Below are 14394 nucleotides of genomic sequence, written 5' to 3'. Positions count from 1 at the left end.
TTCCCCCCTCCTGCATGATGCTTTAGGACCTGGCCTGAGAGAGACTTCCATTGTGTGATATTGACACCTCACATCTCATACAGACTTCAGCATTTGCCACAGAAAAGCAGGAGAGTTCTCACAAACCTAAGAGCTCATAAACCTAAGAGCTCCTTTTTGTGGAAGCACTTCACGTCACAGTTCATCAGCTATCTCTGTCCCTGACACGTGTTGGAACATTTTAAGGTAAAAATGTACTTTGTGATGAAAATTCTACTAACTTTTTTATTTCTCAGCAAATATTTACTTTTCATCTTCCCACATGTAAGACAACTCAGTGTCTCCATATGGAAGCAACCTGGAGTACAGGCAGCTCTTAAGCCTCCATGTCCAGCATACTTGGGTAAAATTCATTGATGCCAAGTAAGCCCGGGGCTTTTCGTGTTCAAGAGACCTATAAGTTTAAAAGCTAAATTTCCTACCCATGTAAATTTATTTACAAACACTCTGAAAAACGTGAACTCTCAGGTTCTAAAATGGCTCACCCTCTTTTGAAAGGAAAGGAATGAGTAGAACATATAACCCCGTCAATTAGGATGCTGATGCTCTGGAGAGCACAGTGAGCCCACAGTGGGTAGCTGCTATGTCTGTGGGATGAGAGGGACCTTTTGTCAACTTTCTTACTTTGGCTCTATTTAGAAATTATTTTTCTTTAAGACTGCTTAGCTTTTCAGCTCTTGTTCACATAAGTGTGTATGTGGATCAAGGCCATTTTCAGGCTTGTTCAGACAAAGGTCTCTTCAGTCTAGGCTGTGGTTTCTTTGGCAGTCCATCTCCCTCAGATACTTAGGAGACATCTTCTCTGTCTGTTTCCAGGCAGTTCTAGGTCAGTAACCACACCCACACTAGCAAATACCCAGTCTGCAAATGTCCTAGAACTCATTAATGTCTCAACTCCATCCTTCTGTTTGTTCTCAATTTGAAGGTAACTACCTTAAACTTTGTCATAGCAAGAAGTGAGAGCTCACCTTAAATTATTTCTACACTGAGAATTTTGATCAATTGAAGGACTATAATCAAATGAAAGTTTTTAGTTTAATGGTTATTGCTCATAGCATTTAGAAAAATCCTTTTTCCTCTTACTTAGGTTCTAAAAACATTGGGTTTTCAACAGTGCATTTATACATATTTCTAGATCCACTTACTTCTTCCAACCAGAAGACTATTTCCCATGTTTACCTTTGTTTTATAGTAACTTCTAAAAATGACCAGTAGTGGTTAGCATCAATTTCATAAAAGTAGTTCTACTTATACCTCTTATCTGGAAGCTGAAGTTCACCTAAGCCTCTGCTCTGCTTTTCAGGTTCTGACTGTAATATTCTCACCAATTATATAATCAAAACCAAATGCATTTACTTTGTCTCCTTTCAGAATGAACTTGCTCAATGCCTGTACACTGTCTTCCAAGGACAAGGAGTGCATTGTACTTGAGTCCTGTTTCTAAAAGTAATTTCTGTGTAAGAGTAGATTATAGGTGACAACAAACTACACTACACATCTGATGGATTGTTAATATCTAAAATACAGAGAGGACCCCACAATTCTGGATATCAAGAAAAGAAATAGCTCAGTTAAACATTGGGATACAGATCTAAACAGAGAATTCTCAAAGAAGGAAACTCAAATGTCTGATAAACACTTAAAGAATTGGACAACATCCTTTTTTATTTGGGAAATGTAAATCAAAATGCTTTGAGATTTCATTTTATACCCTTCAGAATGGCTATGATCAATAAAACCAAGTTACGGCTTACGCTGGCAAGGATGTGGAATAAGGGGAAACACTGCTCCATTGCAAGTGGGAGTGAGTGCAAACATGTAAGGCCACTTTGGAAACCATTGTGGCTGTTCCTCAGGGAGCTAGGAATGGATCTCCCACAAGATCCAGCTAGACCATTCTGGGGCATGTACCCAAAGGACCCCTCACCCTTCCATAGAAACACTTGTACAACCACGATCATCATTGCTCTATTCACAATAGCCAGAAATCGGAAATAACCTAGATAATTCTCAACAGATAAATAGATTTTTTAAAAAGTGGCACATGAAGACCACTAAGTAATATGTAACAGCTAATGTCACTGGAGGGAGTGGTTTAAAGAAGACCATGAAAAATTTTTTAGTCCCTTGGTATATAATACCTAGAATTTTTATAATTATATATGCTTATATAATATATAAATATAAATATATAAATATTAATTAATATATTAATAATAGTTGATATATTAATTATATAATTTTTCTTATATTATGTAATATTTATATAAAATGTAAATATTATAGGTATGATAGTATCATATATAAATATATAAAATAATACCCAATATTTGTATATACTTTACTAGTAATTTGAAAGCTACTGCAAAAATAAATCAGAAGCCATAAAGTTAGAGAAATTATTACATTTACCCTGCCTCATTAGACACTACTATAAAACAGAGTCCCTACATTTGCTCTCCTCTGCAATGTTTAAACATACTGGGCAGAAATGCATCTGCTCAACAAAGAACTTGTTTTTTAAGTCATGAAAAGTCTTCATGCCTAACAGCTAGTAGAATAAAACCTCTCTTCTTCAGTAAGAAAGCAAACAGAGAGCAAAGCCATAAGGTCTCTACAAACACGCAACACTATTCTCCAGCTAGAAGTCCCTGGCTCCAGGCGTGTTGGAAAGAGTCTTGGAGAGGAAGAAGCCAGTAATAAAGACACCATAGTTACAGTGACCTTTGAGCAAGTCCAGATGTACAAGCAGAGCTTCTTCCACAGCTCATCAGAAAGCAGTAGCCTTAAAGTAAAAAGTAAAGTAAAAAGTGCCAGGTCCATGTAGTCTTTTTTTTTTCCTTTTTTTTATTGGATATTATATTTACATTTCAACTTTTATCCCCTTACCCCATTCCCACCACCACCCAGTCTTGCAAGGGCCTAGAAGTACTTTCATGAGCACAAAGGGAGAGAGGAGAGAGAGAGAGAAATAAAAAAAAGAATCCAGATATTTGAAATGAAAACAAAAACATGGACTAATTTTCTTACATGCATCTTTTCCAATTTCATAAGTGAGCACATGTCATTTTATATTTCTTTTTTTTATGGGTTTATCAGTAGCTAGATTGAGCTATCCACTTATACCTGTCTGTCATTATACTATTTTTAATAATCTGTTGAAAATTCTTATATTATTGTTTTCTGTATCTACAATTAAGTTATAATCTCTACAAATCAACTGTTGTATTAATTTATTATTAATATCAATTATGTGTGCAATTATATGTTACTAATGTTATTAATTATTGGACTAACAGCTGTCAATATTAAGTCAACTTCTATTGATTTCTAAAAGCTGCTTTAAACTAATACAAATTTGTAACACAGTTTAGATCATCCATAGTTATATTAAATGAAGAACCAAGGTTATGACCACCATGTAATATTTCACCCAGCCATAGTGTTATGAAGATGGATTGGCAGACATTTTTGTAGAGATACAAAAATTTTATAGTGCATAATTCTGTGGCTAAAAAATTACCCAATACATCATACTTTAAAATATACTCAAAATCACCAACAACTTTAATGTTAAATAGAAGTAAAATTATTTTATTCTTAAATAAATTTGAATAAAATATATTCATCCAATACTGCATATATTATAAAGTAAATATTCCATCAGTAATAAAATTAATTTTAAAAACTCTTTCTACGTGTGCATTCTGGACTTGTGCTAACCATTTCCTTTAAACCTAGCTTTATCAACTGGGCAATTTACAGATATCTCAGTCTTCTACACAGTTCAAAATAATAAGAGGAAAAATAAACACACACACACACACACGTTTCCAGTGACTATAGTGCCTCTCTATTGTCAGGCTGTCTCAGCCATCACACAATTACAGAATCAAATGAAAACTCACCACTACTCTTCTCATCAACTCATCAATATAACTTTTATACTTGCTGCAGCTTCAGGGCTATATTGGTTACTAACGATAGAGTGGTGACATGGCTGCCATGTCATAAACTGTACTAAATCTTAAGTCAATGAAGAAAAGTATAGAAAAATTCACAGTGTACTTTGGGGGTATAAACTGCAATTCTTGGAAAGGAGGAAGGTTATCATAAGTGTGGATGCAGAGAGATAAGACATACTTCGTTAACTAACACATATGACACTAGGCAGGCAAGGACTGGGCAGCACCCATGTACACAATGACACTCACAGGTCATACACAGGCAGATATAAGTCTACATGCAGATGACACACAGACCACATGTAGGAACACACAGGTCCTCAGTATAGCTGGTGAAGGCAAAGGGTGAAGGGCTTTGATCTCAAAACCATATTTATAGAAAACCCACACAAAAGTGCCACTTTGACAGAAATAGTCATACAGATTAGGGTTTTCATTGAGATGTCCAAGAAGTATGGTATCAGCCATATTTTGGTGATTCGTGGTCTTCCAAAAGTCCACCATCAACCATCTCTGCCCACACCAGATGTGCATATCAATATATATTGTTCAAACATAAACTGGCTCTTAGGGCCTCTGTTCCTTACAATGCTGTGTGAGTACTTAATTTCAGAAAATTTTGAAAAGATGCAAGGTCTTGTGATTTGACTTGGGGTTATACTTTAGGCAGAATCTTTGTAAACAATATATTTCTTTTTCTTATAATATTGAGATATATCTTAAAACTCTGTGTGTGTGTGTGTGTGTGTGTGTGTGTGTGTGTGTGTGTGTGTGTATACATGTGAATGATAGCATCCATAGAAGCCAGAAGATGGTGCCACAGGAAGTTGGAAGGTGCTAGGTGTAGGTTCAGGAAGTGAGCTCAGGTCTTGTGAATGAATATCAAATACTCTTTACAGTTGAGCCATCTCTCTAGCCCCAGCATCTTCTCAATCCTAAGAGTAAAATTATAACTCATTTCTTCTCTTTGTATTGTCTGAAATTCTGGATGCACATGAAAACTACTTCATAAAAACTTTTAATTTATTAAAACACACTAGTGATGATTTACTAAGCAAGTTTAGTACAAACCTTGCAAGTCCATACAATCTTGAAAAGGTATCTCCTCTGAGGATGGGTTTATTCCAAGTACAGATGATTGGATCTCTTGTAAACCATACAAATATATCTTGTTTCTCTTAAATCAAGAGGGGAAGAAATGAAAGTTACTGAAGACCCATGAGGAACTGATATATGAATCAAATGTATTTTAAAATCATGGTATATTAAAACTTAAGTTGATGTAACATCATACAGCACAAATTTAACAAGTATCATATTACAAGGTTATAATGGCTAGAGACTCAAAATAGATAAAAATAGATATTTTATCTTAAATATAAAACCGAATGATCATGTTTTTACAATTAAATAAAATTAAACTTTTTCTTTCTGGTGTGTTGATGTGTAGGAATGAGGACAATTTCATATGTCATTTTTTAAGTGTCATCCACTTCTTTATTTATGTTTGATATAGGTCTCTGACTGCCTTGGAGCTCACTGAGAAGGGTAGGTTGTCTGGACTGTGAGCTCCAAGGATTCACCTCTACTACCTTTTCCTGCCCTAAGATTGCAAGCACTTGATCCCATACCTGGCCTTCCATGAGTTCTAAGTATCAAACTCAGGCCCCATGCTTGTTTCAAGAAGCACTTTACACAATTACTTTTTAAAATCTAACACAAGGTCTTTTTCTTTTGTTTTGTCTACCTAATTCTAATTATGCATACGTACATCCTAATATGTGTATATTTGTCTGAATGTTCATTTGAATTTGAAATAAAAATCAGTGCTTATTTCGGGCATGTAAAATTACTTAATTGTAGATAATTAAAAACTTTTAGATTATATAGTTCTAAGTATATGAATTTGAATATATTTTATTAACTTTTTGACGTCATATATGACAGCTTAGTTGGCTCATGTTGGTCCTTAGAAACTTATGGCTGTGATGATAACTCAAAGTATATTATTACAGCTCATTTGGGCATATGAATGTCAGTTAACAGTTGCAAGAACTAACAGAAACTGGGTTCAGATGTCCTGATGTGAAAAAAACACTACTACCTTTAGTCTACTGCAGTGGGCAGTTCCTGAAACATCCCAACTGTTGTCCTCAGTTTCCCAAATCCATAAATGGTCATGTTTGAGACCCTTCAGACTTTTACAGTCTGGGTTTCTGGAAAAATCCTGCTGCAACATATATCAAGAAAATTGGAAATTAGTGTTCTTATCCAAAAAAAATTTTGCCCCCAGCATAGTAATGGAATAAGATTACTCATTGTATGTGCTCCAATGTGAAACATTTTTAGCAATAAGGATAAATCATTGGAAATGAAAGATATGTAGATCTAGATTTGATATACATATAAGTATAGGTGTATAGTTTTCTATGTAAGCATTGTATTATATTTACTATTCCCTTAGTAGTTATTTGCATAAATATTAGAAATCATTCTGTCCTTATTCAGATTATAAATTCTATGAGTTCTGATTGCCTTCTAAACTGATATCATAAACAATCAAGTCATTATTTGGAAAACAGAAAATTTCTTTACTTCAAATAATACCCTGAATTAGATTTCTTAAATATAAATATATATATATATATATATATATATATATATATATATATATATATGTGTGTGTGTGTGTGTGTGTGTGTGTGTGTGTGTGTGTGTGTGTATTCTCATTCTCATGTGAACTTGCATAGCAATTAGTGGAAAGAAAAGAATGAGCCTTTCCATCTCCAAACAAGAGCCAGAAATACTCTCATGTCATTAATACAAAAGCACATCTGTCATGTTCATGTTAAATATTTATTAGTAGTAAGTTGGTTCATGAAATACTGGTGAGAATATTTTTCATAAGAAAAATAGCCTTTAAAATAAATCTTGTATGTAACACTATATTGGTTGTAAGTTGAAGGACAGCTCCCAGGGGAGCAAGCTAACTGGAGTCTTAGGTATGAATATATTTTTTTAAATCTACCCTCGTTTCACCTCGTTACTGAATGCCTGGCTGTTCCATGAACTGAATTTTTTCCAGACTGAACATACTTAATATGAATAAACATTATAGCAAATGTTAACAAGGCCAAATTCTACTAACATAAAACTTTAAAGCAAATAATAATCATAACGAAAACAATCTTAACTCTCTTATAGCCCATACCTAGTATAATTTTTACACTATGCTACTCAAAAGTAATTCTGTAATTTTATCAAGTCCTTAACACTCATCACTTGAGTGACTTTTAATTTTTTACAATGACTCCCAGCAAAAGTATATCATATGTGTGGGAAATGTTTGACAAAACCATACTTAGCCTTACTATATGTTATACACTTATATTTTATATTACCTTTTATTGCCTATTAAAACCACTATTCGAGGTCAATTTAATGTTTTTTCAGACTTAGTGCAATATGTTGAATCTCAAATCATGTAGAAAATAGAGGCAGGAAAGTATCTAAAAAATGCAAAAGAAGGAGAAAAGTAAAATGGCATTGGTAAAATGAAAAGAATGGATAAACATAGAGAGAAGAAATTAGCCAAGCTTAAATAAACATTTCTAGACAAGGAAATTAGAAAACAATGAGGGTTAGTCTTTAGCAAGTGGAAGGAAGATGCTGAAAATAACTATTTCCCCTAGATTTCTGAAACCTGACAACTTCACACACACCATTAGAATGATAATATTCTGTTACTGCATAAAATACGTCTAAACTACAAACCAAAGTCAAAGAGTATTTGTGAGTTATTAAAAATTATAGCATACTAAATTTTATACACAATGGATTTTTTTTATTATTCACAAGTTTTAATTAATTAAGGATGAGTATCCAGTGCATTTAATAGCTCTGAAAAGTCAAAAACTTTCATTATAATATTCAAATTTTTATGTACTCAACTTGCATTCAATTCTTAAGACTAGAACACCTGTGCAAAGACCTCAGAGTTGGAGGAACATATTTTATATATCTGTCTAGGTTGTATCGCTTTTGTAAAAGAGATAAATGACAAAATGTAGTAGAAACACTTTCTAAATCAGAATCTCCTAGGGAACTGATGTTAATCGCAGACTATTATATATTCACAATCATATATAGTTTTAAAAACTTTTCCATGGAAGAATCCATTTATAATATATATCTGTTCCTCTATATTTCTCCAAGCCAGTCATTTAAATACAGATTAAATACAGTCACTTAAATCTTACTTGCCTCATTGCACGGGAAATAAAAGACCCTTTAACAAGCCTCCTTAACTCATAGTTGTCTTATTCTTCCCACTTGGTGACTTCAACATGTCAAATATAAAGTAAACTTTGTTAACAGCACAAACACATACTTAGAAGATGTTCTGTGCATATTGCTATATGAGAAAACTTCACCATCATAAAATTAAACATTCATGGTAAATTTCAATAATTATCCTATTCAATTTTATCTCCTTTGAAAGTCTCATTTAAAATATACTGATATACTTCTTTCGAGGAAAGGAAGAAATTGTAGATTACATTTTTAAAACACATCTGTTTGCTGAAAAAAATCTAGATGGAGAAATACAGCATTAATAAAAATTTCTCTGTATATAGCTCAAATATTAACTCAAAAAATTTATTCCTAGTAAGATAAACAAACACACCCAGAGTCATTTTATTGTTTTGTTCCTTTAGCAAAAATAATAATAGGTTTAACCTGAGGCCCATGATGTACCAAGTTTCAGGTTCTTGGCAACTTTAGCAGAGACATATATGGATTCTATTTCATGAGGTATACCCCAAATCCAATCAAACAATACTGATGTCCATATGAACTCACAGAGACTGTGGAAGCATGCACAAACCTGCACTGGTTTAAACCCAGACAAGGCTCTCCTAGTAGTAAGAAGAAAGTAGACATGGGGTCTCATCGCTAACCAAAAAGCAATTTGCAACTAATATTTACTGCCAAAAGAAAAATATGTTTTCTCCAATGCATGTCACTTACTGGGTGTGTGAACCATACTCTAGGGCATAACCCATGCCTAGAAATAGTTGTCAAAAAAAACTATATGATTGCTTTTTTTTACTTCAGGTTTTGGCAATTTTTTTTTGTCTTATGTTTTTTTGTTTTGATTTTTGTTTGTGTGTTTTGTGGAAGATTTTGAGGATGAATGTTGGTGGAGAGAAAAAAAAAAGCATGACCAGAATATATTATATGAAATATTTAAAAAAAAAAAAAGAATAAGAGAGGAGTCCACTTAAAATACATAAAGGTAGGTATGAGAATATATACTGATGAATGGTAAGAGAAGTCAAAAGTCATAATTTGAAAACTACATAATTTGCTATCTACTGAAACGTTAGAAAAGAAATCAAAGTATCAAAGTTTTCTATGGCACAGTAGTATACAATGCCAACCCAAGAAAGTCAAATATGACCATTTGTGCAGTTGGTAATATATTGTAGGAATTTTGAAATGATTTGCCATAACCAAAGAGGGTGGTTTCGACACACATGTGTCAAACAAGGGGACAAAACCATGGTAAACTAGCAAAACCTAAGAATGAAAGTGGAGAAATAATGTCTTCGTTAGGTCATTTGACCATTTGACCAAATCTATGCACTATAATGTTCCCTGCAAATAAAATAACAACTGTGCTATTTAGATATGGCCCACCACCCTCCTGGACACAGGCCATGACTCCACAACTGAACATTTTATCTGTCTGCAAGAAAGACCAGACAAATGTAGCCCAAATATGCCTTCTTTTCTGCCTCACACTGTGTTAGAAACCTTAGTGTTTTTTAGTGTTTGGGGTAAGTTACATTTTCAATTGGTCTTAATATTTATAAAAGCAGAGCCATATTGGCCTTTGCTTCAGTAACTTATTGTCAGTTCTATAAGGCTTCTATCAAGGTCATCTGTCACCATTTTCATATATTTGATGATGTAGTTTAACATTTTTTATTGAGCATGCAGCACTGCTGGTAGACTTTTTTTTCCTTTTACTAAAAGCTTTAAACATTCTAAATAAAACATTTCTGGACATTTGCAATAGGATTTCAAAGCTTAAAGAGATATGAGAGATCAACCAGCATCTTCAATTTTATATATAGAAACTAAGACCCAGGAAGTTGAGGACAAGCTATGCTTACTGAGAAGTACTGAAGAATCAGAAGGGAGATTGCAAAATCGGGAGGCAAGGACGTCAGTGTTGAAATCAATCCACAGTTTATGAGTGTGAAATAGTAAGAAATTACTGAGCCCTCAACAGGGGATTGTGATATAACTAAAATTCGCAAATCTGTTTGTAAACTTAAGTTTATTCATCTGAAAAACGAAAATGATAATAAGAAGCTTTCAGGTTGACTAGAAAATAGAAAGATTATGTATTAAATACTTTAAAAATAGATTAGTTGTGATTTTTAACTTATGAGCAGAGGTTTTTAAAATCCTCCGTCCTGCCTATTTTTACAGGATATGATGTCCAAGTAAACTTTTCATGCTCTGAAATGTCGGTAGTTAAAAAGCCCCTGCTTCTTGCTATTACCCTTCAACTGGGTCCTTATGAAGCCTAGATGATTAAGCTATAGAGTGGGCCTCAACATTGAACCTGAGATGCCACAAGCAATGCACAGCACAGAATTCAGGCAATGCTATATTCTATGGCTTTAGACTTGAGGCACAGAGTTTATGGATACAGAAAAAGGCTTCTAGAAATGTCTGTAGTAAGAAAAATCTGCTTATCCAAACTGTCTTTGCCACACTTAATATGTGATGACTGTTAATAACTAAAAGACTGAACATTTCTCAGAAAACTTCTTCCCTAAGTATTGCATATGAAAGAGTTGCAAAAGGCACAGGGACAGGGGGTTAATGGAATGGATAACTTGGAGATGATGGATTAGCCCCTTCTAAGTGTTAATTGTCCAAACAAGAGGCTTATTTTTACTTTGTGTGATTCACATTCAGGGTATGTTATTTGGAGGAGAAGCCAAATGAATATAGGACTTAATACTATTTTAAGTGAGAAAAGTACTGAAGAATAAGGTACTTGTACTGACTGTCTAACACTGTTATTGCAATGAACACTTTTTAAATTTAAATTTTTAATTCTAAGCCTTCTGTAATTTCATTCCTCAACGAGTTATACCTCTTAATTTTATATCCACAAAACATGATTCCATTCCATTAAAAAAGTATCTCAATCTGTATATGGAAAACCAGCAAAAGGTTTCTTAAGATTAAAAATGTATTATCAAGAAGGAAGCTTTCTTACTTGAAGGACTCTAAAATATCTGTTAGTATCTATAAAAAAGTGAAACATCAAGCTATGAAATTGCAGAAGCCATATTAAGGTCTCCACTGTAAAAGAAAGTATTTTTTTGTCTACAGGTAGGTAATATTTTACAGGCAGATTACAAACCATCACCTCACACATATGGACAGAGATGGACTGTAGTTGCTGTAACTTAATCTCCACATTCTGGCGATCTCAAATCTCTAGAGTGTCACTTTATGGTTTACAATCCAGTTACATCACAATCCCTCAATAGAATTACAGCCTGCTCACTAATCTCTCCCTATCAGGTATCCTGTGAGGAAGGAAGTCGCAAGGCTCCACAAGAAAGCGACAGTGGCATGAATGATTGCATTCAGTCTCTTTCCACAACAATATCTGTAAGTCTGGAAGTGATAAATGGCACCCATGTTATAAATGAGCAACAGGGTCAGTAGCACCAAAGAGCCAAGGGTTCAAAGAAAAGGCACAGTCCTGACGGGTTCAAGAAAAGGCCACATAATGCTGGCGTGCATCACTGCAGATAAATCCTCCAAGATGGCTTGTTGCAATTACAAAACAGAATTAGAAAAGGCTGTTATTAAAGAGCCAAGATTTCTGTCCAGGAGTTGAACAAAGAACATTGATTAGCCCAAAAGACATTCTTTTTCCAGCACGGGAAAAATCCTGACATGACAAGAATCCTGGTAGAAAATATCTTCAAATTGCTAAGTGATTCCTTGACACTGAAAGACAAGTAACTGGATAACATGTTTATTTTCTTGGTTTTCTTTTCTTTTCTTTTTTTTTTAAATTTTAACCTCACATAAACCGTTACAAAGAGCTCAGGAGAGACACTGCTAGAAAAGCTTCTCTAGAACTGTTTAGGCTGCATATTTTCTCTACACAAAACCTCCGTGGGTGAATTAAATTAAATGAACATGCTCTGCACTTATCAAGTATGACTTCTCTAAGATTATATCTGTTAAAGACCTCATGGGAAGTTAGGATGAAATCATCTGAGAAATTCCCATTTGCCGGTTACACAGTGAAGGTGAGGAAACACTGACTATATAACTAGTAACAGCGAAACTAGGATTTTGATGGTGTAGATAGTGAACCCAGGAGGCCTACTACAATCTTTTGCCCAGGAGGTGTTTTTCTTAAACAAATAGTTACTGTTAAGCTTATATGGGACTTGTTCCCTGGAGAGAATTATTCTTCCCCAGGCTCAATTGCCAAATATGTCTGTGTAGGTTTCAATGTCTGCTTTCACTTGACATTTCCTTGTTCATGAAGTCCGTTTGTATCATACTGACAGTTTCTCTTAGTATCATGGTGAAAACTGGGTTAGAATATAGGAAGGGGCAGTCATTCCAGTTCCCGTTTCTCTTCAGTCAGAGAGACCTTACAGCAAAAAACTCTAAGAGAGGCAAGAGAGCATCCTACTTTAGTTCTGTTGCCTCACCAGGACAGTCAGAGTCTTATGACAGCCATGGAAATCTCACTTTGGAAAAACCTTACAAAAGGATACAAAACAATGCACATTTCCCTATGAGTAATAACATTTATGGTAAATGATTTTCTCTTAAACAAAATAGGACATAAAGTAGCTTTGAAACTGCACATAAAATATAACAATCAAACTTTAATACACCCTACCTTCATTTTTTAGTGTTTTTTTATTTTTACTCATTTTAATTAAAATAGAATTTTATCACTTAGTCCCTTCTCTTTCTTCCTTTTAGTACTTTCTCCCAAGCTCCCGCCCTCAAATTCCCTCACCATTCCCAATTATTATTGTTACACATACATGTGCATATGTTAAAGATAGATAAATATAACCTGTTGGGTATATTTTTATTATACCGTGTGTATATGTTTACAGGAATGACCACTTTGCTTTGGAAAACTAGGGCACTAATTCCTTTGATAGGCTTACTATCCCTCTCCCAACTGTAATTAGTTGCCTGTCATTTGTTGTCTAAGTGTGAAACTCTGTAATTTTCTTTCTTCAATGTTAGCACATCTTTTGATATTGCCATTGTTCAGATCTTGTTTGTACAGACATTTCTAGGGACGGTTCACAGAGGACTTCCTGGAATTCTGACTCTTGCACTCTTTCTGACCTCTCTTTTGTAACACTCTCTGAGTCATAGAAGTTAGAGCTGTGATGTACATTTATTTATTGGGGATTACAATAAAAAAAAAGCTAGTGAAGTTGTGTAGAAAGACAGACCATCATTTACTGTTGGCAGAAATGAGAATTATTGCAGTCATGCTGGAAATCAGTATGAAGAATACTAAACAATCTAAAAATATACATTACCATACAGCACAACTATAGAGCTCCTTGCTTTATGCCCAAAGGTGTTCTCATCCTGCTCCAGAGATACTTGCTCAGCAATTTCATTGCCACCCTATTCATGATAACTAGTCAATGGAAACAACTTAAATAGCCTTGACAAGATGGATGGATAATGATAATGTGATCCTTAGACACAATAGAAGACTGTTCAACTTTAAAGAAAATTGATATCGAGAAAGTATTGTATCATGTGAGATACGTCCAGACCCAAAAAGACAGATGTCACATGTTCGCTCTCATTTGCAATTCTTAGCTTTAAATCTTGAGTGATGAACATATACCATTGAATAACCACAGACTACCAGTGTTGTTTGATAAAGCCTTGAGGATTAATATTATTTTATGTATATCTAAAACTATGCAGAATACATTTAAGTATGTACACACATATCTACACCTTGAAGGAATTATGCCATGTGGGCTGACAGTGTACCCTACAAGAACTGTGGAATAACAAAAATCCTATAGCCAGTGTGAGAAACCTCATACTGAGTTATTGGTTACATTAGTCCAGGAGTCTCCGGAAACAGTAGAGACTACTGCTTTTGTCGTTCTTTGAATCACAGAGTTTGAAGGTGAGTCTTTTTCATGGAAGATGCCATGTATGTCTTATGTTCCTATACTTTTGAGATTCAAGTTGTTACTGCAAACTTCTAAATATAGGGCTCACACACATTTATATACACATATACATATATATGTATACATATATATAT

Source organism: Arvicanthis niloticus, chromosome 12, assembly GCF_011762505.2.
Source record: "Arvicanthis niloticus isolate mArvNil1 chromosome 12, mArvNil1.pat.X, whole genome shotgun sequence".
In the NCBI taxonomy this organism is placed as follows: domain Eukaryota; kingdom Metazoa; phylum Chordata; class Mammalia; order Rodentia; family Muridae; genus Arvicanthis; species Arvicanthis niloticus.
Note: the sequence above shows the minus strand (reverse complement) of the source record.